Source organism: Rhea pennata, chromosome 10, assembly GCF_028389875.1.
Source record: "Rhea pennata isolate bPtePen1 chromosome 10, bPtePen1.pri, whole genome shotgun sequence".
NCBI lineage: Eukaryota > Metazoa > Chordata > Aves > Rheiformes > Rheidae > Rhea > Rhea pennata.
Genome location: NC_084672.1, coordinates 19,639,579 through 19,661,510, shown reverse-complemented (window position 1 = coordinate 19,661,510; position 21,932 = coordinate 19,639,579). Strand labels below are relative to the sequence as shown.

General features: G+C 36.5%; 1 protein-coding gene across 1 annotated transcript in view; it reads right to left on the bottom strand.

The window, feature by feature from the left end:
• Positions 1–21,932, bottom strand: part of TLN2 (talin 2) — a 219,549-nt gene that overhangs the window by 133,684 nt on the left and 63,933 nt on the right. Inside the window, exon 2 of the mRNA XM_062583331.1 lies at positions 12,638–12,720. The gene's annotated coding sequence lies outside the window, so the exon portion shown is untranslated. The remainder of the gene's footprint in view (positions 1–12,637; positions 12,721–21,932) is intronic.

The window sequence follows — 21,932 nt, the reverse complement described above, 5'->3', positions numbered from 1 at the left end:
AGGCATTTCTTCCCACTTGGTGAGGACATTGCAGGAAAAAGTTGAAAATGGGGAACACGACTGAGTGTAGAAATCACAAGATACGAATCAACACTCTTTTGCCAGGTTCCTCTCCAAAAGAAATGTTTTCAAGCTTGAGACAAGCCCTTTTATGAGGGTGCTTGGGAGGATGGTAATAAAAATGCTCACAGATGCCAACAGTATAATTAAAACAGTGTCTGAGAGTTAGAAGAGGCGGATTTTGGAAAAACATAACACTGCTTGAAGGGTTTATTTAGGTCTGTCATAAAAGCTACACATATAGCCTGGAAAATATTTTCTGATTTCTAGTAGTTTAAGAGTACAGAACTAAATTAAATAGGATAAAAAGAATAAACAAAGATAAAAATACTTTTTCTGTGAAAGAGTTAAGCTGATACAAAAAGATTTTCCAAAGCAGCAGATTTAAGTATTCTAATTATTTCATCCACAGATTCTAATTCTCACTGACAATGGTAATAGTCAGCCAAGCAGGCTGTTAAATCCAGGCTTGTACAGTCTGTATATTTGCTCCATATTCACACTGAAATGCTATAATCTTTTGAAGGGGGATTTTTAAGTTGTTGTATCTGGATTTATAACCTTCAAACACACTCACTTCAATGCTTCATTTTATTGAATTAATTCAAAAGGAGTCACTCAAGGTTCTGAACTATGCCTGCCATTTCTTGGCAACTACCCCAAAGTAGGATAAAATAAGCCATTTCACAGAGCTGTTAATTTAGTTGGTAAGTGACACAGCTATGATATGACCTAATGGCTTCATCCACTGTGGTCCAAACATTACTCTACATTCCCTCAGGTTTTTTTTGAAGTGATATGCATAGACAATTTAGAATATGCCTTTAGTGTTCTGTACAATAACATACTAAGTCCATTGAACAGAAAGCCAGGGAATCTTCCCTTAGATATCAGAAGAGTATTGCTAGGAATCAGATAAAAATGCCCAGGTAAATCATAAAAGGCTTCATCTACTGCTTTTCTTGCACTCTCCTGAATTTCACCTGATGCCACCCTGAAACTTTTAATTCATTTTCTGTTCTAGGAAGCTGGTACTCAACAGTTACTTCATTTATACTCCACTCTTACTACCTACCTAAGAGAACATGAAGGCAATTAATGGTCTGCTCAGGTTTCTTATAAACTTTATCAGCATACTTATTTATTTTGGAAGTTGAATTTGTAAGTAAAATAAAATCTACTTAGCTACTGAAATCACAGAAAAAACCCGTATCAATCACACTCAACAGCATCATCATCCTGAATTAGATGAGGTAGACAAATCTTCAGGATCAGCTGTGCTGCAGAAGACAAGAAAATTGTGAGGCCTCAAGTAAGATCTATTCTGTTGGTCCTGGGCTTTATGTGGACTAGTACTCTACTCTCATGGCTCTACTAGACTTCATGGGCGCTAAAATGGCTTTCAGTAAGCTTTGATCAATTCATCCCGACAATCAGTCAATACAACAGCTCTCTAAAATAGTAAGGTAAGAAAAATTATTTATCATTTATAAAATGCTATTTAGATGAATACAAGTCTAGTGTAATAAGTTATTATTCCCTCTAATTAAGCAAGCCCGTAAGACCTTGAAAGAAGACTGGCAGTCACACTGACAACAAAAACTGTTGTCTCCACTGTGAAGCTCATCTGCTCATCCAGAATCCTCACAAATGGACAATTAAGCTAAGAGATTCCTGACTTGGAAAACCATTATTTCATACAGACCCATCTGGACAGCAGGACGGTTGGTAGTGAGTTCAGTCATTTAGCAAAAATTTAAGCAGACAGCTTAGAGAATGATTGTCATTTATATTAAACAAAGCATGACAAAACAGGTCCCAGTTAATTAGTAAATAAAGTAATACTTTATTATATACTTTATTATAAGTATACTTATACTTATTATAAAAGTACTAATTAAGTAAATACTTAATTAGTATTAATCCAAGTTTTATTTACATCTTCAGTGCTACTAAGCTGGTCAGGAATAAAAGTGATAGGAAAAAAAGACATCTATGGAAATGAATATGTTTCCTCTGACAGTGATTTTGCTAAGACAAATATATATATATATTTAAAAAAAAATCAGCTAAGAGGCTACTGAATGTTCTCTTTCTTTCTCACAAGGATATCAGTCCAGAATTTCTCAGTACAAAACCCTCCCACTCCCAATGGCCAGCATGTGACAACATTAGCTTAACACATGACATATTAATATAAAGCAGATTTTTTACCAATACTGATGCTTCCATCTTGTTAAACCCTGCCACTATGCGTCATTTGTACGAGACGATTTCTTATTACAGTTACAATAACAAAACACTGGCACACAGTGAATAAAAATGTATTGTGAAATGTCAAATAATTAATAGAATCTGAAGATACAAACAATGGTGACAAAGGCGTAAGATTCACTCTGAGGTAAATATTATAAGGTCATTCCAGAAGCTACACTATACACTAATACTGATTAAGTGAAATCATCATTTAGAATCAGACAGTATTAGAAAGCGTGTAAGAAGTCATATGGTACCGGTCAACTGTAAAAGGACTGAACTACTGATATACTTCTAATACTTAAAGTATTTGACACTTTGAGCTGTATATAACACATTTTTAAGGGTCATCTTTTCTGCAACACTTAAGCATCTCTTATTGTGGTTAACAACAAGTGTATTGTTATTTTTCAACAATTAACAGACTTTTGAGATGAGAACTACTGCATAAATAAACTGTGTTGCTGTCCTGGATTGCTCTCTTCGAGATGGAGTGAAGCGCAAGACCAAAGGAAGCACCAGTGAAATTGCCTGACTAACAAGATGCCCAGGCTAGGGAGAAAACAAAACAAAACAAAACCTCCACCCCTAAAAGTTAAAATTGCAGAATAGTCATCATTAACCTAATAACCAGGCCAGCAGTAGCACTTAAATGGAAATTGTTGGAGGCAAAACACTTCTCTTCTGGATTTCTATTAGGAACCACACTGTACATACAGCTATGGAAGTGGAGTCAAAAAGGAAAAAGCCACCCCACTAAAAGCTTCTCATAAGCACTTTTCAGACTTTGGCATGTATATTTGGTGCCACTTACACAGAACATTAGTGCTGCAATTTAACATGAATTTCTCCCAGCAAACACTCGGACAAAAACAATAATTTTGTTGATCCAATCCAATGCAACTTGCCAAGACCTCACTGAAAGGCCTCGGACATGAGTCATGGCATTAAGTCTTTAGCAAGTAAGTTGCATGATAATTCACTGGAAGGGATTTGCACCAAAGAGATGCTGACAACAGAAATTTTGAAGGGACAGCAAGTGAAGAACCTAACCTAGTATTTGTAATTCATATCTGCATCTTCCAATAGAGCTTGCTGAAAGTTCCCTGAAGAGGCAGGTTATTCAGGCTCAAATGCTTGAATGACTGACTCCATCAGAACAATTTCTTGAATGCTGGCTTATAAAGTCATATCCACTAGAACTACCCCACAACAGTTCATGAGTTTCCTTGTAACAAAACGTGGGATGTTAGAAGCCAAGACATCAGGCAGTTTGCTCAAGACCTCCCAGAATACCTGTGAAATACAAAACGCTTTTCAAGTCCTGAACCACTATCCTATTACTTCTCCAGAGTAAATCCCTATTCCTATGTAAGGACCTAAATGTGCCATTTAATCATATTGCAAGACCTTGAAAGATTTAAAAAGTTTTTAGACAGCAAAACCTATACCCCCTCTAAAAACCTAACCTGACACATCCAAAATATCTAGTCCTTGAATAATGATATTTCAGGAGCTAGTAATAGTATTACTGAAGTTGATGTAATTTTTGAAGTTGAAATGAGCAAAAATCCTTAATTGGACATAGGTCAAAGTGACTGAAAGAAACTGAAGCTTTAGAGGTGGAAGGAAAGAAATAGATTCCTGATCTTTGAAGAAACAAAGATGAGTTAACTAAAATAAGAGTTCTTCCAGAGGATCTGTATATACACACGTAAGAATTTCTTCTGTAATAAATTTAAATAAAACATTATACAGCTTCTCTGGGCAGAAAACCACTATGACTGATTAAATCAACCCCCAAAAAAGGAAAAACTAGCCAATACTTCTGTTCACATGATGCTTGCTGTTTTAAGATAAAGTCTTTGCCAAACACAGATTAGATTACCAGAAGATTTACAAAAACAGTCTCATGGATGACTGTTCCAAAATGCCAGCTGCACGTTCAGAGGTTAGTAGGTATGTTAAGGCAAACTAAATCCAATCATAAAGGCATTATACAACTTCTAAGAAATTACTACTTGTGATAAAATTCAAGTCAATTCATCTATTTTTTGGGTAGGATGATGATCCTTTTTCCTGAACTGTATACATAATTTATACAGTTAATATTTACCATAATGGCATCAGGCTGCTTGTCAACTTTGCTGTATGCTACTGCAGCATGCCAGGACACAGCCAAAAGCTCACCAAGTCTAAACAAGCACTTACACCCATCCATTTCTCCCTCTCCCTTTCACAGACTCATTAATGTATAGAAAAACCCTCTACTTCTATTCTATTACACAAACAGAAGAAGAATGCAGAAGAAAGGCAGAGTGCATGCAAGAGCCCTACAGCATACACAGTAGCAGTACATAAGTCACACTACTCAGCTGCTCTTAGATTAACCTCTTGGTACTCATGGGTACCCTTGGGACCATTCCAGACTAGCATTTGCTGGTGTCAGTACAGGCAATCACCTCTGCAGGTTTGCTGATTCCTCCCCCCCTCACAACCTTACCATCACACGTGCACCCTCCAAATCATCAATTTAGAAGCCTCAGACCATTCCTATCTTGCCCTACAGATTTGTTCATAACTTGTTCAATTTTTCCTCAAGAATAGTATTTTGTATTACAAATGGCATCACTCATTGCCCATTGTATGATATCCCAAGGTCCAAAGAAAGAGATTTGCAAAAGAATACACACCCTGAACGAACAACTGTTCCTACTTAAAAAAAATCCTGCTGAAGCTTTTACAGTGGACATTCATTAAGAGTTACCTCCTTGTTCCAAGCTCATCCTACTTAAAAAAAGCTAAACTCCAAATCAGCTTAATGGATATTTTCTGGGTAGCACAGTTAATTCAACCCAGTACCTTTCAATCATCTTAGTGGAAAGGCATAACTTGAAGTAATTCATTTAAGATCGCCATATTTTATATACAGGCATATGTGCTTGAATTCTCCTTTGGTATTTCAGCTTAGCTTTTCTAACCACTGCTAAAACTAAGAGGCATATGACATATGCACAGATCACATCAGCACAATCTCACTGGACTGTAAATGTGAGGTTACAGACTGGGCCACTGTTACATCAGTTTTCTTTGTTTAAAGAAAAATAATTGGCTATAGTTCAAAGGTCTACATCTAATTGCAAATAAGTTCTTCATTCTAACAGGAATAAAATTAAGTTTTTAAAGAATACGGTTGTTCGGCAGAATTTCTCTAATTAGTGTATTTAAAGGTGTACCTGAGGTTAGGCTGTGTATTTTCAGTGCGCTACTGGGCTTTAAGGCTCATGCTTTTCTTATCTTCAAATACAAAGCAGACCAGCAGCTCTGTCAATCCATATTCAAGGGTTCCTTTTCACACTCCTGTGCTCTGTTTGTGTGTGGTTTTCTTCACACATAAAAAAGTTTTTATTAAATGTTTCATTAATTTTCAGTAATCATCTGCCTTTAACTTATTATGAACACGCATACCTGCTGCAGTATATCCAACCATCATTTCCACAGACAAACTACAATGGTAAATAGTTAATTTATGATATATTGATATACATAGTCACACACTCTTCTTTCTGCCTCAGGAAGTCTTATGCCTTTTGTGATGAACATTACAGAGCAATGAAATTAAAACAGGTTTCAATACACAAGTATACAGAAGACAGAACAAGAAGGAAATAAAACAACCCATATTAAGTTATTAGCAAATAGATCAATTTTTCCATTAGCATCTACAAATTCACTATAGTGATTTCTCTAGGATACTCTTACTTCTGCCTGATAATATTTATTATGAAATTCAGAACAAAGCTGACTGCTACTTGAGTCTAACTTGTGGTTAATTCAGTTACGTTTCTGCCTCTCTAACGCTCTGGCTTGATTCCATCTCTTATCATAATATCCGGACAACTTTTGCTCAAGAACAATCACAATTTGGAATCAATGTGTTTAGAATCTTTTTTTTTAATATATTAAATTAAAATTTACCATTCTTTATCTACACAACATCTATAAAGACAGTAAAATATACAAAAAACGACATTGCACGTTGGTGAAGACAGCAATAACAATCAAGTGCTCACAGAACTGTGTGATAATTACATTCCATCCTGGCAGACCCTAGAGCAGTTCATACATAGTCTATAAATTACCAGGTACATTCACAAAAGAAGTCCAATTCAGCTATAAAACAAAAAAGAAAAAACAAAAAACCCCAGCACATTCCCACTCTTCCAAGCACCATTGTCTTCTTCGGATCTAGCTAGAATACCAAAGAATTTTCACATGGTATTGCAGCAAGCTTAAATGAGCTGAATGCATGCTCCTCTCACTTACTAATGTTAGCAACTGAAGAGAAAGGAGGAGGAGGAAAGGAAGGAAAAACAGGGTGTCTTGGTACTTAACTGCTTCATGTCATCTCACAGGTTGAATGCCCTCTGTTGTAATGATTTGAAAACAGGTTCCTTCGGAAAAAACATCAGGCTTCTCTGTGCTTTCTGCTTACTAAACAGTATAGTTTTCATTTTAGAAAAAACTTAGAAGCTTTTTTCAAGATAAGAAACAGTAACTTGCTAGCCAGATGATGAGCTCTGAATAAGACATGTAGAGAGGAAAACAGAAAAAAAAAAAATTAGTAGAGAGGAAAGGAACAAGACCTATGGCAACAGGCTGCAGAAGGCTCAGTTACTACCCAAGGCATGGAGGCTGGTGGTGGCAGTGGAGAAGTGGAGCAAAAGCAGGGAGCTCCCACCTGCCAAGTCCACGTCTTGCAAGGGCTCAGAAGGGAGCTCTGCAGACATTTCAGTGTTCTGTGCTCAAGGACTGCACCTAGCACAATTTCACTCCAACAGACCCTCACTATTCTACATTCCAGCTTTACTTCCTTATTTGTAAGGACTAAAATACCTTCAAAGAATTGAAACGTGGCTGGAAGGGCAACGGGTGCAAGCTGAAGATGGAAATGATTAGGACCAGTCAAGACCTGACTGGCTTCACTCAGTGAGAAGGGAGCCTGAAACTCTAGAAAAATTATAGCATTATGAAGGGGGATCTAGAGACCCAAACAAGCGAAGAAAGGTAAAACCAGCTACTCCCTTCCTAGAAACTGTTTTTTTTCTTTTTTTTCAATTCCCACTTTCTGCCCCCAAACACACACACGCACACTTTTTTTTTTTTTTTTTAAATCATGCAGTAGCATCATGGAAAAATGCCCAGTGACACAGTCACAAAGTGAAAGAGGACACAGAGAGTAAGATATATGAGGAACCTAACATCCATTAGAGTGATTGATTCAAGTAGGTACCGTAACACTTGTTTGTAGTTGAGAGCACATCCCATAACCACAAAGGTAAAAACCTTACAGCTACAGGATAAGGAAGAGAGGAAAACACAAGCTTGGTGTAATCTCTATGAAGATTTCTAGAACTGGCCTAAACTTGAGAAAAAACAATCTCCAAGGAGCCCAGGATGGAACCTGCAGTGTGTGCACACATACACCTTTAATTATCATGGCTTTTAAACCTCGTATATCAGTGTGAAATGTAGCAGTTGAAGAGAGATTGAGGAAAAGACACTATTCCATAACACTACCAGTGCAATGAGTGCTCTGCAGTTCACCTTCTCCTTCCTGCCTTTCCTCTCTCCCCATCATCTCTGACTAAATGGCTGACTGCTATAGCTGTAAATTTAAGACTTAAGCAACACACATCATGCATTTAAATGCAACCTTTACATTGTAACAGCAGCCTCAGCATCATTAATCAACTCCCAATGCAATGAATCTTCTGTTGCAGCTGAAGTATTGAATTATATATTTACAGTCTGATTAATAAATAATAGATTCCCTCAAAAATGTGAGGTATCCTATCAATAGGCTTGCGACTGAAAGATATATATATAGAGAGAGAAAAAAAGGAATATAATTAGCTTTTTCTTTATGTAAAGCAAACATAAGATATTTCCCACAAAGTTATACATTATAATACATTTAGCGTATGCATATTCTGTGAAAGAACTTAAAATAATACATCTTACGTTTATGGAAAAAAATGAGCTAATTGCCAATATTAATGATGTTACCCCACTTTTTTTTTTTTTAAACTCCACAGTTAAAAAAAATAACACAAACTGCTGATTTTTTTTACAAGTCATTTACCTAAAACAAATTAATAATTAAGCATTGTGCTAAATCTTGTATTACGTACCTGAAGGATGAACAGCATTCATCCAACATTACACAATTTAAACCTGCACTAGAATTCTTATGCATAAACATGAGACCTAGTTTTTCAAGCCTTTTACATCCCTCGTATTCTTACAAAAATGTTCCATTATATGGAAGAGTCCTTTTATTTTATTTTCTTGTGCAACTCCAGTCATGTCCTTTAAGATCTACTTTACTGTCACAGCTAAGCAGCATCACTGCCAGACAGGAGTGAAATGATGTTTTCTTAGGTAATACTTTTCATGCTTATTATGGCCTAACACCAACACCCAATCCACTCTGTATTTTACGTTAAAACAATCTGCAGATTTCTTTACTGTTCCAAGTTCTATTCATATCCTATCCTATTCCTTTGGTGTAAAATACACATCTCCTTCAAAATGGGAAAGTATCAAAATGCTGAAATTAAAAGTTAAAACCACTAAGCAAACCAAGTGTTAAAAACATGACTCTCTCCAGCCTTGGCAGGAATTGCAATTTTATTGTAGTTTCCTACTTGCTTATGACGTGCTGTGTCACAGCTATGCTCTTCAGTGAAGTGCCTATTTCCTACGGAAAACAAGTAGTATAGCAGCTGTTCAAGTAAAACTTCAGTGTTTAAGGGAAGCTATTAATGAAAATTAAAAGTAACACCTGTGGCTTTAGGATACTGCCTAGGGAGACCTGCATCCTGCTACTGATTCGTCTAGATTATCTTCTGCCCCAAGCAGTCTACTTCCCCTCCCTTGCTTTGTCACAACCAGCATTTTACCACAAGAGCCTTCTTCCACCAGGCATTTGCACAGTGCTTTTCTTGAAATATGTGACAGTTGCATTTCAAATTGTTTGCAAATTTCTTATGTTCAAGAACATGGTTATATACTTCGCTGAATCTTAAAAATATGGAAATGGTGAAAACTTGTGTGGAATAATGAATTTCAAAGACAAATTAGATATGTCTTGCTGTTGTAATGAAAGAAGTAAGATTAAACAAGTCAAACGTAATTTTTCATGGACCCTTAGAAGTAGAAAACTTTGCCCCAATTATTTATTTCTTCCCTAAAAATTGGTGTCAGCAAAAAGTTGTAATTACTGTTTCAGATTACACAAGAAAAAGATGAAACTGCCTCAGAATAAATCATTTTAACAATAAACCATTTTACTGGATTCTCATTTGAACAGATTCTTCACATGCTGATACAGCAATTTAGAAAGCAACCATTCAATAGCCTTTCACTCATTTTTATCTTTTCTCCATGCATTCCCAGCACTACAATTGTACAGATAAGCAGGTGCTTGTCCTTACAAGCTCAAAAAAAAAAAAAAAAACAAAAAAAACCCTCCTTCTTCAAGGGTCTTATTCTAGCACACAGGTGCAAAGATAAAACAAACTTTCATCTCAGGGTGACAACTTGGAACATTCAACACATGCAGCATAAGGAAATTGCTTTAGCATCCCGCAAAGAAGAATGGGGACTTTAAACAAGTTGGCAAAGGCATTCCCTTCCCCAGGCACAAACTGGGCACAAACACAAATTCATAAGACAGGGAGCAGCACTCACAATTCTTCAAGCCCAAGATTTAATTCTGAACTATTTGCCCTTTGGACTGTAATGGCTGCATCTGAAAAGACTACATGCTAAGGCATAAAATTTATCTTCAGAGTAAGTCCATAATCATTCCATGCACGGTAATATTAACATTGCTTTAGAAAAAGCTATCCAACCATCCCCACCATTAAAATAATATAATTAACTAGCAAAGTATATACTACAATGATATTCTTTCTTATTTTTTTCCTTTAAAAACTGATGTTATTTAATATGAAGCAGCACCTGGAGATGCATCTTCCAAAAACAGTAATCTAGGATGCTTTCACTTATCATGAAAAACAAAAGTAAACAGACAGTCTAGCCACCTTTAAAAAAAAAAAAATGTAAAAAGGCCTCATTCACCACCCAGTGCTAACATATTGCCTAGCCTGTTTTTCAAATTAATATTCTTCTAGCCTCTAGCTAAATGAGGAGAGTTTCCAAGAATTTCTTTTCAGAGAACTGCTTGGTAATCCACTCAAAAATCAACAGCATTAAGTACCTTCAAGAATTTTAAGTCATTATTGACAAGTGAACAACCCTCTCAAAGCCCTATGGTGCAAGTTTACTTAAACATCCCAAGTTTCTCATGTCTTAATACCTTGAACTATCTGATGCAGAAAAACCACTGAGTAGTGTCAGACAGGCAAGCAGTAGCTTCCTTGGATATTTCCAAACATACACATCGTCATTAACCCTCAAAAAGTCCTCCCCTGAATGGGATTTCTGCAAAAGACCATCACATAACATTAAAGCCAACCAAGCAAATTTAAGAGATCTTTAGATTTTGTTTTCCTTCCAGCATATGCATGCAGAAAAGGACTTGAAACAGCTGACATTGATCACTGACAGTGATCCCACCAGGTGACTCTGCTGATTTTCTGCTACCACTGGGATACTGTTCTAGCTCATAATTGTACAGAATCACTTAAGTTCATTCTCCAGCACTCATGGGTACTCTCTCAAATGATTTCCATATCCTGAAAGGGATGTAGCCTAAGTAAGATTTAGATTCAGACTTGCACTTTCCATGATCAGTTCAGTAGAAAGCTTTCTTCAAACGTCAAAACTCAACTAAAGCATGTTGTACAGCTGACAGTAAACCAAGATGTCATGTGAAGAGGTCACTGCATTTCTCAAGGACAACACTTCATTCTGAAGATCATTCTCCTGCCATTCACTAATGTATACAAAAGCCAGTAACACTGACATATCACTGACAAAAAAGAGGAAAATCTTTGTGTACTTTGATTCATTCATAAATCAGGCCAACATGAATGAAGTGAAAGTGTTTCCTGGTGAAAATCTCCATTCACAAATACAAAATCAGGAACCCTCCTAAAAGCACCTATCATGTATGATGAGTAAATATTTATTAATCCAGTTCAATCAGTTGGACTGCCAAACATAATTAGTATGACTACACTAAGAGAGAATATTTTAATGAATAAAAAAAGGCTAATTAAGTTCTACATCTATTTTATTTGATACCACACTTGATGTCCATGATTTGGTAACAGTGTCAGTGGAACAAGAGAAAGAAAGGCATAGGAAAAGAGTATTTAATGAAGTGATAAATCTTAAAAGCACACAGGTTAGGCGGTTCTTGCTGACAGGCTTGATTATAAGAATGCACTATAAATACTTAGCTCTACCTACATAATAATAAGAACAAAGCAGTTAGCATTACGAACCGTCCAGCCATCTTAAAGATTAGATTACATCTACAATGAAATACTCTAAGTAACCATTTACTTACCGATTTCACATAACCTTGTCCTGAAACATACCTGATACAAACTGATATGCTACATTAATTATAGGCTGTTCTGAACGTTCACTAAGGGCATTTTTCAAGCATGGAGGACACTAGCACAAAATTCCATTAGTGACCTTTCAGTATGACGAGCACCACTTCCACCACATAGAGCTACAGAGAGAGGAACAGTAACGTGCACAAGGTCAAAATAATCCCAGCAGATTAAGAGCGTACAGCAAAATTCACAACAACACTTGACCAAAACTAGCCTTACCACTTTATATGAGTCTCACTTTTCAAAGCGCAAGAGTAGAAACAATGAAAGTATAAGTCTTTCACGTTTGCCTAGAATTCATTTTTCCATGTTCTTTTTGCTTTCTTACATGCGTTAAGTGAAACCAAGTTAGTCATCTTCTCAGCTGTTTGTTCTCACACCAATGAAAGGCACAGCCCTTTCTTTTACGGCTTAGAGAACTCGCTTATGATTTCTATCCCTCAGTCTCCCTGGAAGCTGGTTAAAAATAGACAATAACTGTAATGGTCAGGTTTGTCCTCCTGGTTAGTTATCACAGTGTTTACTTGAAGTTTCAGTATTTGCACATTACATTTATTCTTCAACTTGATTATTTTTTTTAAACACACAAACGTAGTCATAGCTTCAACAATTTCATGCATTCTCCAAAGAAAAGATCACACTGATCTTCACAGGCAGTAAATGGAAGTTTTAAATCAATGTAAGAGTTTCCAAATAATAAAAGAAATTAAACAGAATCTTACCTCAGAATTAAACTTCATTTAATAGAAAATAAGTTTGTCTGAAAGTACCGCCTGACCATGTGGAATGCTTCCAGTAAGCAGGTCTGTAACACAAGAAACAAACAAGTTACTTCCTTATCCCCAAATGATTCTCTGCTAGTTCTTAAGTACCTTCTGCCAGCACACTGGAAAGGAAGCAGCTCAGGAAGTTATGAGTTTCCTTTTCTCTTCAGGAGTCAGAATTTACATTGCCAAAAAGAACAGCTTTAAGTTCAAGAAAATAAAATTTAGTCTAGGTTTCCAAAGTACTCACAGCTAAAATTTCCTAATAAATGACCTCTGAGCTTATGCATATAAATACCCTGAATTAGTAAAAGAGGAACTTACAATGCTTTCAGCACAAGCCTGGGTGTGCACATGAACTACACACACAGTCACAGTCACCTCTTAAGACTGTTATTACGCATCACCAGTGCTTTTGCATGGTATAAGGTCTTTTTGTGGAGGAACTTATTGTTGAAAACCGTTTAGCAGAATCCTCAGTGGGCCATTTCCCTTCATACTGAATTCCTTTCAGAGACTGTGATCACAGAAAAACAAAAATACCAGAGTTAATAGATCTATTTTGCTTCTAAGACATGAGAAAAATGTTAGTTCGAGGTTTTGGTTGTTTGGAGGTGGGAGGAGATTTGTGTGTTTTTTGTTTTGTTTTTAGTTTTTTTTAAAAGCAAATTTAACATACAGTCTTTTTTCTCATCTCATGAGGAATTCAATTTTAACATCAAAAACTGCAATTCAACAATTCCATCCTCCTCCCCATCCAGAGCTGTGAAGAGAGCAACATCTTCTCCTTGAACATGCCAAAGACTACAAGGTACTCCAGCCACTTCTGTAAGCACAGCAATAGGTCTGGACACACAGAAGATGGCCCAAAGCTTGCTCTGAGGAAGTTAAGGGTTTGTATATGCTCCAGCATGCAGACTGCAACTACAAGAAGTTTTTAGCCTTACTTCTGGATCTCTTGGAGCATGATAAGCAAAAAACTCATGGGAAATAGATCCACATTGACTATCCAAATTTGAAACTAGTTTACATATGCATTTGGAAAGACCTGGAATTCAAATGTAAACAATCAGACAGTTCAAAAGGTCTCTTAACTGGAAAAGCCTAAAGCAACAGAATAATTGATGTAACACTTCACCAATCAGCCAAAGCTATACAGGCAAAAGATGTTTCTAATATAATTAAATCTATCGTAGGATTTTTCTCTTGGATATGCTGTTCAGAAAAGTGATCTTTTTTCCTTTTAGTGGATTTAAGCCACATGAGCTCTACATCAACTAATCTACTAACTCTACACCAGGCCAGATTAAACATGCTCTACTTTAAGACAACCATCTCAGCACCCAATAGATCACTTGCATTTACACTAAAGTTAGTATCATAGTAGCATGCTTCTAAAAACAAAATTCTAATCCACACATATTCAACCTGTAAATGAAGATCAAATTTCCAGTAATAGAAAGTATGTACAATTAAGTTTAACCAAAAAGTGTGCTACCAGCACACTAGATGGATCTGCTAAAATTTAAGGTCTTTCAATTGAAAAACAAATCAGGATAAAAGCAAGTTCAATGTGAAAAATGTCTGCATAGCTAGCAGATTTCTAAAATCTGTTTTCAACATGACTGTAAAGCACTTCAATCCCTTACAACAGACCATGCCTTCATTCTGGTGTCTCTAACTCCTCTCCTTTGCTTACAAAACCTCAGAAGCTCTTTCAAATCCCCAGCATCTGAAAGCATCAAGCACCCAAGTTGTTCATTTATCAACAAGAATTTAAATGGTTGGGAACTTATTTTACAACCTGCTCTTTTTAGATGCAGTTAATAAAAACCCCCAAACCAAAAAAAAAAAAAAAACAACCTTTGTTTTGGAGCTGCTAACCAAAGATGATGCTACAGTTTCCCTGCTCTGACAGAACTAGAAATTTGTTTTTCTCTAGTTCATTCGGAAGGCCTAACTACTTGTACCAGCATTTACCAGAAACAGATTGGGAAGGAAAGAGATGAAGAATGGCGGTTTTCCCATTTTATAACAAGAGAAGAAGCAAAACAGTGCTTTTACACGTACTAAATCCAAAATCCAAAGGAGCTAGTGAATAGAACAACAGGTTTCAAAATTTTAACTTAAAATACATTTCCAGTTATCTGAACAAATGAATTTATCTTGTAGAGTCTTAAGGCAAAATAAAAATTGCTTATACTACATTTTAATACTAGCTCAAATAAATGTGACTATAGGAAAAATGTTTATTTTTCAAGAGGGTTCATTAACACTGAAGAAGCCATCTACTTTTCTACCTTCCAAAGTGATAACTGGAGCTAAATGAAGCCTAAAAATGAATAATCGTTGTTTATTCATTCTGATTTCCTCATTGTCCTCACTTCCTGGAATGTAGCCAGATGATGAAACTCAACTGCCCAAAGCTCAGTCAGCAAATTGCCTGCCTGTAACCTCCAATTTGTAACCCCTGATTTGTTGACAGAATGATCCTGCTATCCAAATTCTTAACTGGGGAAGAGGGAGAGAAGGAAATGTGTGCATTATTAAAGCACCTAATTCTGGAAATTCACACAAAACTCATTGCTGCTAAGTATTTGGATTTTTTTTTTTAAGCTACAACCTCCAAGGTTTTTTTTAAATTAGCTGCAAGTAGGTATCTACAAAGTGGTTTTGTTTTAAATACTGGTGATATTAGCCATGCAATAGGAATATTGAACAAAAGAAATGAGCGTGTGGCTAGGATGTCCTTTCTCAATACCAAATCATACACTTTGAATATCATGAATTAGAGGTAAACTACAGTTTTGTCCTTTAGTTACTTTTCAAGTATTCCATGTTCAAGATTCTTGCTGTTAATATAGCTAAACCCGACAGCATTTTGATTGCAGGCTCACTGAGATTCCACTGGTAAATTCCAGCATCCTCTTGTACTATGTATTCAAATGTGGAAAATATTTCTGTCCACCTATTCCCCTTGAGTTTGTGTAGGTTTTGCTATGCTTTTTTTAATTACTATTTATTCATAATTGTTGTGAGCCAAACATTGCTATAAAAAGCAAAAGCAAATCAAAATACATGGTCTATTATAAAGCGTGGATTCCTATATTTTAGTCCAGTTGGTATGCATCACCATATTACTCCATCTTCCTTCCTTAATTAATTTAATTGCTTAGTTTTTCTGAGTTATAAATGGAAAACAGGATTTTCTTCCAGCACATTGGAAAGATTATCTAATGAACATTATATACTCCAAAACTTGATGTTCTGTGCACACAGTAAAATTTATGAATGGCCATTCTAAGTTGGCACTAATTCAGCTAACACTATCAGGCATGACTTGCTTTTCTTCTTCTTTCCAGTTCTTATCTCCTCTATCTATTTGTCTTGTTGTATTATTTTACCCTTGCAGTCTTTAACATACTACTAAATGGATGCAAAACATACAGTAGCACAAAGTCAGACAGATTAAGTATGATGTTCAGAAACCAAATCCTTGCTATCAATCCCATCTCTATAAAGTAAGGCTGAATCCAGCCGAACAGGTAACAAGACGACGACATAAGAAAACAGTCTTGGCAGCCACTCCTAATACATAACCAAGGGCATATTCCAGATGACACGACAGAGTCCAAGTTATACGTAAAAGCAGATTCCCACTTTTCTGCAAAATTCTTCAAGAATCTACTTCTTGTCAAGGTTTCTTTTGATTTCTTTGCATCCTAAGCCTTGATTTCAGCTACTTATATGGAAAAAAAATTTTTTTCCCTGGAAGACAGCTCCTGAAGTATTTCCTCTTTTCTCTCTTCCCACACTGCTCTAATCTGTAAACATCACAACAGAAAAAGATGCATTCTGCAAAGCAATACTCTAAAAGACTCACGCTCCTATACAACTGACGCGGGAAGGTTTGACGCATGCTTAGATATGATACATTGCGCATTCAATGAGCCTTAAAAGATTTTGCAGTGTTAGCAAGGGAGTAAGAAAGCTCTTACTTCTAGCCACCACTAGACAATAAACAGCCTGGAAAGCAAAGTAAAGAGGATTTTCATCTGGCAAGGAGCTACTGAGCAGGAGAGGTGAGTTCTTATATTCTGAGAAATAATATAGTTATAGCATAGAAAAGATACATAGCACAGAAAGGCCTCAGAGTGGACTAGTGCAAACACACGAACATATTAGAATATTGTGGTGAAATTTAACTCTACATCCTTTTTCATGTAATGTTTCATATTACTTCCACCTTTTTTGATAAGGCTATAGATCTTTTGACATAAAAAAAAAAGGAAATATGAAGATTAAAGAACAACCATTCAAAGGTTGGCCTTGGGGCGAAGGTTGTGACCAGTCCTCTAGGTCTCAATTTCCCATTTTATTTGATGTGATAATGTTCAATTACCTTCTATTGGTAAATGTAGCATTAACACGACACTATCAGGTCTACTGATGACAAGACTACAAAATGTAAAGGAAAAAAACCACACATGTATTACAAGTTCAAGTCAATTAAGATTCAAACCGATTGTCTAGAAATGCCAGATCACCAGCATTTCTGTTTCTGTTTCAAGACTAAGACTGTATTCTGCTTACTATCAGCAGGAGCCATCTGAATCACATGAAGAAGTGGGGTGGTAAGACGCCACCAGAAACATACTTGAAAACTACAGCAACAACGTTAGTTGTTCTACGAAAAAATCTTAACTTACTGGAAACAGTCAAACATCTCAGCAATACTGAGCTGTCATGCAAACTTACTTAGTAAATATAGACATAAAAAAAACAAGCAGTAGCTGTTTTGTTTTCCTACGGATCAACATAGGATTTTCCACAATCAAAGTAAATCAGCATTTATAATGATGAATATTACTGTAACCAATCCCATCTCTGTACACTGCAATTAGAATTTTACACACACTTTCCCAGAACAAGTATGCTACTTACTACTACAGAACAGCATAGCACACCTGGAAACAGATGGATTTAACTGCGGTTAATGCCTACAGCTTCCTCTTCTTGAGAGCAGAATGGTTCAAGTAGTGTACGTAATAGGGCAGCACGAGCAGGAGTCAGTGGCACCCAGCAGGGCACCCTCCAGAGACACAGTGCCGTACAGGAACACCACACCAGGACAAGCGCGCGTGGAGCCTAGTGCGCGTGTGCGCCCAAGGGGGCCTGCCCCTCCAGGCACTCACACAGAGAACACTCATCCACAGCATCGAACAACGAGCTGTTAGAAACCTTTGCCCACAACTGTTTGAAGAAGTTCTCATTTTAAGAATTTTCAAATTGGTTTATATTAGGTTTTAATTTGGATAACAGTTCATTACAAAAAGCCATTAAGATAAAGCTTTAAATATTTTATATAAATATTTCACCAAGGTACCATAACTAAACTAAGCATGAAACATTGAGCAATCGTCTCATAACCATTACTATACTCCTCCTAGTTAATAAGCAGAATAGTTATTACATTAATGAGACTTCAGCCTCATTTATGCCTGCAGCCTTATTTCAATTACTGATCTTGAGTTTTAAGTGTTGCAATACTCTAACACCAGTAAGATATTCTAGCAGCAGAAACCAGACAAAAGAACACTAGACACAGAATCCAGCAACTCTGTATTTAGTCGAATAAATTACATACGACCAAACAACGAAAACACTCACACATTTTGTCAGTATGCTGGCTACTCATGAAGAATGAAAGTAAGCTACCAAGGAGAAAAAGTGACCAACAAACACTGTATACCCCAAAAATGCTGCTAGAAGTATTTTTCTAAAGAGATATGAATTGAAGTATAGTATGTAGCTTTGAATTTAAAAAAACCCCCACATTTTAAGTAATTTTTTTTCTGTGAAGTGTCAGGGAGAACTCTTACAGTGGGCTATGCATTTTGGAAAGCAAACAGGTCAATACCCAGTATCATTTCTTGTCCCTCCCCCACCCCACCACAACACATATGGTATATCACTCACTCAGTATTTGAGAAACTGCATTTATCATGCAAACAGATTGCCCCACTCTCTCTAGACAAATAGCTTCACAGTTTTCACATGATAAAGTGCTACTGACTGACAAATACATTTATAGGAAGGTGACACTTATTCTTTCAAAAACGTTACGAATTACAACCTATATACTGATTTCTTGTATAATAAAATAACAATTAAATGCAATATGAAGGAGACAAGTATTCTCTAATTTTCCTTTCTTAAGTTTTCTCCTTGTTAATACTGAGAAACATTTCAGTCTTGACATATGGAGAGATGAAAAGTTTATATAAACACAGAGCTGGCATTTTAAGAGCAAAAGCAGGCTTAAGAATTTAGAAAGCAAGGATATAGTTTCCTAGAAAAATACACTGACTCATCTTGGGTAACTAGCCTGGGACAGGCATAGAAACTCTCAGATAGAATGAAATTATGATTTGTATCCTCTTTTGGGTTCCTAAATAGGTCAGGCACTCCAAAATTATCAGTGAAGAAAAGCAGCCAGACAACGACTGAAGTTGGAAATGCTCAAAGATATTTAGGTTCCTAACTCCTATCCATTAAAATTAAAAGGAACCATTCTGCACCTCCAAGAATGTGAGGTAATGCCTGCAAGACTAGCTAATCCCAAAATATTAGCAGGCCAGGGGAGTTAGAAAACAAGCTACTCTATTCCCACCACCACCACCTTGAGTTTGGGGCTTTTTATTTACTGGGCGGAATTTTTCCAAGCACAAGAACTGTTTGTGTTTCCTTTTTCAGAAGACAAGTGCCACTACTAGATTGTGAGTATTTGAACTCAGTGCAACCTTGATAGCCAACTCCTGTTATCAGACACTGTAACATTGCAAAACTATTTCACCCTGCTGCAGTAAGTGCACGCTACAAATGACCTCAGCTTCTTGAACACCGCTTAATAAAGGTGACTGAACTACATGCCAATTTAGCCTGCATCTTACTATGCACTGAGTCTATTCAAATGAACCAACACTTTTGTTTTTTTGGCTTTTTTGCCTGACATCCACATCTTTCACCAGATTAACAGTTCAAAACAACCAGTACAAACCTCTTCCTTTTTTTTTTTTTTTTTTTAATTGTAATTAACAATATATACTGCACGTTTTACAGCTGTATCAGACACTTCCTAAATTGCCAGAAGTCACCTACTAGAGTCAGGTCTTCAGCATCTAAGCAAATTTGATTCTATCCTTCAGCCCAAACAATACTCTGAAATACAACCTCTTTACTTGGGCTTGGCATGAAACATCATTCCTTTGAAGTGTGAAGCTGCTGAAAATGCTGCTTCAGTGTGAGTCGAAGATTTCGAGCTATACTTTTTTCTTTTGCATCTGACAGAAGGTAGCACCTCTGCCCTACACTGCTCAGCCAAAATCCAGCCTTATCAACCCCCAGGAACCATTTTCTCCCCACACTGTTTTTAAGAATCTTCACTGGCATTAAGCAAATCAACATGTATAAAGGCTTACAAAAATAATCACGTGTGAAGGAAAGGTGCTGCTCTCTTCACTATGGCAGAAGGGACATAAAGATGTAGCGGACAGACTGACATAAGAACGTAAAATTTCAAAATACATCCACAAAAAATTAAAAATATCATTGTCATCCATATCAAATGAATTATTTTGATAAGCGAGAGTGAAAAATAGAGGTAATCTATTCTTCCAATAGAAATTAGACTGATGAGGGGAATCAACCCTTCCTTTACCACAAATCACATGCATACAAGCACAGACCAAAGACTGCAGCAGCATCTTCACTGAATAGCATTACTCTGCATCTCAGGAGTCTTATAGTTTCACACTAAAAGCTGTTAACTATTGTTTTGCAGCTTCTATTTGGCAATCCTTCCTGCATCCTGCACACCTAGGATGATAGCTTTGAGGAGTCTGAGCATGGAATCAAGTTTTGCAACACAAGCATGGCAATAATTTCTTTTCAATACTAGATGCTTGCATACAGGAGATCTAAGAGAAGTCCTAGTGTGACCATTTAAATCCAACTATACCTCTGCTACAATTTCAACATTCTGTAAATCTCAAGTCTCTTATAATATGAGGCTGAACCAACTTTCTATGATTAATATGTTTTTGTGTTTTCCATGAATTTGTCAGATAAATACTACTTTTCTCCAGTTCAGGGCTCTTGAAGAACAGCAGAAGTTTTCCACAAAGGAGTAGTTACTACTCTTCACTCTATCCAGAACTGTCATATGAACTCCAAATAGTACGCTATGAATTAGAAAAACAAGTTCTCATTTTGGTGCCCAATACAAATAGAGAGTTGTGTTTAATATGAATCATTATATTACCCCTTCTGATGGGGGGAGGGGTAGGAAAGAGGTTTGCCAGAAGTTAAATGGTATCTTACTTTATTATTATTGAAAAAAAGCTGCAACATATACATTCAGTCACACTTTCTATGTTCTTTGAAACATATTTGCCCTAAACAGTATGTCCTCCAGGCACCAATTTATAATGCCTTTCCTTTGATGAGAGAAAGTAAGTTTGAGGGAAGTTCAGGACAGTCAAGCTTTGCTGCCCTGCTGAGCAGCTGGGCACTGGAATGAGGCTTCCTTGGAACCCTCCACTGGAAATGACACCCTTAAGCAGTGAACAACTCTGTCCTATCAGAAAGATCCCTCAGTATTAGAAATTCAGTATTTTCTTCCTACACTGTGATGTCATACACTCAGAATTCCCAAAGATGTACTTGGACTCAAGTCAGAATTAATCAGATTTATCACCCGTTTATGCTGACATACACTGACAATACAGTATTGACTATTCAGCAGTCTTTCACAAACTTTCTGGTCAGCTGAAGCTATTGAACCTCAGCAACTCTATGGCAGTAAGTAAGCAACAGAAAATTCGCATTGCCCTTATGAAATAGCAGAAATTGAACTCTAAGTACATCAAAAACCAAAAAGGAACTTCCACTTTTTCTCAGGTTTCAAACACTTTACCTAAATAAAGGTCCATTACAGTTGATTCACATTTCCCTTCAATCTACGCATCAAAGAAAGGTGTTTCAATCCATGAGACACAACAGTAGCCCTATTCCCAATATCTAAATCAAGCTTTTCTCCTCAGGAAAGTGTAGTTAACCTCTACGCACTCCAAAAATCAACTAACCTAAACTCACAGTTGAGTTAAAGCAGAGGTTATAGAATGAAGCTATTGAGGGGAGGAAAAAAAAAGTCCTTGGCAATTATGGCAATCACAGTTACTATCTATTACAG